This window comes from Hyla sarda, unplaced genomic scaffold (assembly GCF_029499605.1).
Source record: "Hyla sarda isolate aHylSar1 unplaced genomic scaffold, aHylSar1.hap1 scaffold_26, whole genome shotgun sequence".
In the NCBI taxonomy this organism is placed as follows: Eukaryota; Metazoa; Chordata; class Amphibia; order Anura; family Hylidae; genus Hyla; species Hyla sarda.
In genome coordinates, this window is record NW_026609289.1 from 522,839 (window position 1) to 526,669 (window position 3,831).

Below are 3,831 nucleotides of genomic sequence, written 5' to 3' on the forward strand. Positions count from 1 at the left end.
CAGCTTCAGCTATCACAGGGTGAGGAGATCCTCTCCCTGTGATAGCCAAACTGACACTGCTGTGCGCATCGATGCGTGACGTTTAAATATGTCACGTGACAAGAGTGAGCCAATAGGATGTGATGGAGGCGGACCATCTCATTCTATGGCAAATCTCATTCCACGGCAATGCACCGGGCCAAGAAGTCTTCTTTAACATGGTGCGGCCGGTGCATTGCCATAGAATGAGATGGTCCGCCTCCATCACATCCTATTGGCTCACTCTTGTCACATGACATATTTAAACGTCACACATCGATGCGCACAGCAGTGTCAGTTTGGCTATCACAGGGAGAGGATCTCCTCTCCCTGTGATAGCTGAAGCTGCACGGAGCTCTCATGGCCTCTGTGGCCCGACAGAAGCTCACACATTTACGCAGCTCATACGGCTGGCTCATATACATTTACTGTTGATCCACAGCGCTATCGGGATCCCGAAGCCCGAAGGCGCTGTTATCAGTGTGCGTCCCCGCGAGCGCCCCACGCCCGCAGCTCTACTCCCCGTCCCGTTGACGCTCAGGGAGCGGGGAACAGAAAGTAGAGCATCGGGCGCAGGTTAAGTTATTCGCGTAGTGCTGCACATGCGCAGTACTACTTTACCTGCGCCCGATGCTCTACTTTCTGTTCCCCGCTCCCTGAGCGTTAATGGGACGGGGAGTAGAGCTGCGGGCATGGGGCGCTAGCGGGGACGCACACTGATGACAGCGCCATCGGGCATCGGGATCCCGATAGCGCTGTGGATCAACAGTACATGTAATAATAGAGTAAGTGTATATGAGCCAGCCGTATCAGCTGCGTACATGTGTGAACTTCTGTCGGGCCACAGAGGCCATGAGCGCTCCGTGCAGCTTTAGCTATCACAGGGAGAGGAGATCCTCTCCCTGTGATAGCCAAACTGACACTGCTGTGCGCATCGATGCGTGACGTTTAAATATGTCACGTGACAAGAGTGAGCCAATAGGATGTGATGGAGGCGGACCATCTCATTCTATGGCAAATCTCGTTCTACGGCAATGCACCGGCCATTTGGCAGTCAAGGTGATCGGCCCACCGGGGATTTTCCCGGTATCCCAGTCCAGCCTTGACTCTGGCTGGGTGGCAGTCACCCACCAGTACACACAGCAGACCCTAAACCCATATCATTATTGCTAAGCAGGAAGATGGGAGTCCATTTCACTCTGATGGACCATTTTTAAATGCAATCCATAACCTGGCTTTGGCAGGAACCCTTCTTACTCCTCCTACTTGCATTTGATACTGGGTTTAGGATCTGCATAGGAAACACACACAAGCACACACTTACCTTTGTTGCCTTCTGACGCCTCCTTGGCTGTCCCCAAACGGTATAAAACCAAAAGCCACGGGAAGTTGTAAGGATAGAGGACATACCTGCATCCTATTGGACTCACTTGTCTTGGTTAAATCCAGCTTATTTGACAACCTATGGTGCTGCTGCTTCTGCTCATGGAAGTGCTGCTTCTGACAAGGCTGTTCTTTGGTGGTCCTAGGCGACATTACAATCTCCATGGTTACATACACATTTGCAACTCCAACAATACACACATATGCATGTATGTATGTATGTATGTATGTGTATCTATCTATCTCTATATATATTTATCTCTCTCTCTCTCTCTGTATATATATATATATATATATATATATATATATATATATTTCTTTTAAATATATATATAGAGAGAGATAGAGATGGAAATACTTTTTTAAACCTGTTTTCACCTTTTTCTACCTTCTTTTTTTTCTTCTCTCCATGTTTTCCTTCTTTCCTCCTTTTTTCCTATGTTGTTGCTTCTTATTTTTCTTCTTTTTCAGACCCTATCATTGCACTATTCCTTATTCAATACCACCAGCAGATGGAGACACTATATTGCAACATTAGTTGTGAGCAGCAGTTTGTACAAACAAATGCCTCATAGCTGATGTCCTATCCATTATTGCATGGATGGCTGGCTGGCAACATTTGTTTTTATTATTCCAATACCACAGTACCAATGCATGGTCACTCAACAGCAATGACACCCCCATGTCAATTAACAAGATTCAGCTCCCACTACCTGAAAGACAGCTACCTATCATGTCATGTCCAACCTGCACAGGTGTGCAGGTTGCTGAGCTTATTCAATTAAAGAGGACATTCAGCAGCAGCAGCAGTCCTGTGCCTGGTCGCTCCAACAGGGGCCAGACACAAGCGGCACAACCTATTGTCTTTTGCCTGCAGTAAGGGCCCACTGGACTAGCCAGCAAGCAGCTGCAGCAGCAAATAAACAGGTAATCTTTCTTTCCAACACTGAAACCTGGTGGTGCACTTAATATATGCTACCAGATAGGGGACATATCAGATATTAAACTGATAAAAACAGACACCACATTTGATCTCAGCCAAAAAGAAGGACGAGAAGTGATAACTGTCAAAGGGGAGGAACCCCTTCACATGCACCATCACTACTTGTAGGAAGGGAGGCTGGCTGGCAGCCTCCCATACACACCCTGGCTGGGTGGCAGTCACCCACCAGTACACACAGCAGACCCTAAACCCATATCATTATCATTATTGCTAAGCAGGAAGATGGGAGTCCATTTCACTCTGATGGAGCATTTTTAAATGCAATCCATAACCTGGCTTTGGCAGGAACCTTTCTTTCGCCTCCTACTTGCATGTGATACTGGGTTTAGGATCTGCATAGGAAACACACACACACACACACAAGCACACACTTACATGTGTTGCCTGCTGACTCCTCCTTGGCTGTCCCCAAACGGTATAAAACCAACAGCCACGGGAAGCTGTAAGGATAGAGGACATACCTGCATCCTATTGGACTCACTTGTCTTGGTTAAATCCAGCTTATTTGACAACCTATGGTGCTGCTGCTTCTACTCATGGAAGTGCGGCTTCTGACAAGGCTGTTCTTTGGTGGGCCTAGGCGACATCACAATCTCCATGGTTACATACACAACAAAGGTCAGATGTTGTTTACACCTGGCCATGCCAGTGGTATTGAGTAGCATATCCCAGTGCTAAGGGTCCTGGGTGCAACAATCTTTCAATGGGGAATAGCCGAGCTGAGTTTGTCAAGTGCACCCATGTTTGCAACTCCAGCAATACACACATATTGTTACGCCGAGCGCTCCGGGTCCCCGCTCCTCCCCGGAGCGCTCGCAACATCCTCGCAATTGCAGCGCCCCGGTCAGACCTGCTGACCGGGTGCGCTGCGATACCTCTCCCAGCCGGGATGCGATTCGCGATGCGGGAGGCGCCCGCTCGCGATGCGCACCCCGGCTCCCGTACCTGACTCGCTCTCCGTCGGTCTTGTCCCGACGCGCGCGGCCCCGCTCCTTAGGGTGCGCGCGCCGGGTCTCTGCGATTTAAAGGGCCACTGCGCCACTGATTGGTGCAGTTGGCTTAATTAGTGTGTTCACCTGTGCACTCCCTATTTATACCTCACTTCCCCTGCACTCCCTCGCCGGATCTTGTTGCCATTGTGCCAGTGAAAGCGTTTCCTTGTGTGTTCCTAGCCTGTGTTCCAGACCTCCTGCCGTTGCCCCTGACTATGATCCTTGCTGCCTGCCCCGACCTTCTGCTACGTCCGACCTTGCTCTTGTCTACTCCCTTGTACCGCGCCTATCTTCAGCAGTCAGAGAGGTTGAGCCGTTGCTGGTGGATACGACCTGGTTGCTACCGCCGCTGCAAGACCATCCCGCTTTGCGGCGGGCTCTGGTGAATACCAGTAGCAACTTAGAACCGGTCCACCAGCACGGTCCACGCCAATC

The 3,831-nt window shown here is 49.9% G+C and overlaps 1 pseudogene; it reads right to left on the bottom strand.

The window, feature by feature from the left end:
* Positions 1 to 2,355: 2,355 nt before the first annotated feature.
* On the bottom strand, positions 2,356 to 2,463 carry LOC130324150 (U2 spliceosomal RNA; annotated as a pseudogene).
* Between the last annotated feature and the right edge of the window lie 1,368 nt (positions 2,464 to 3,831).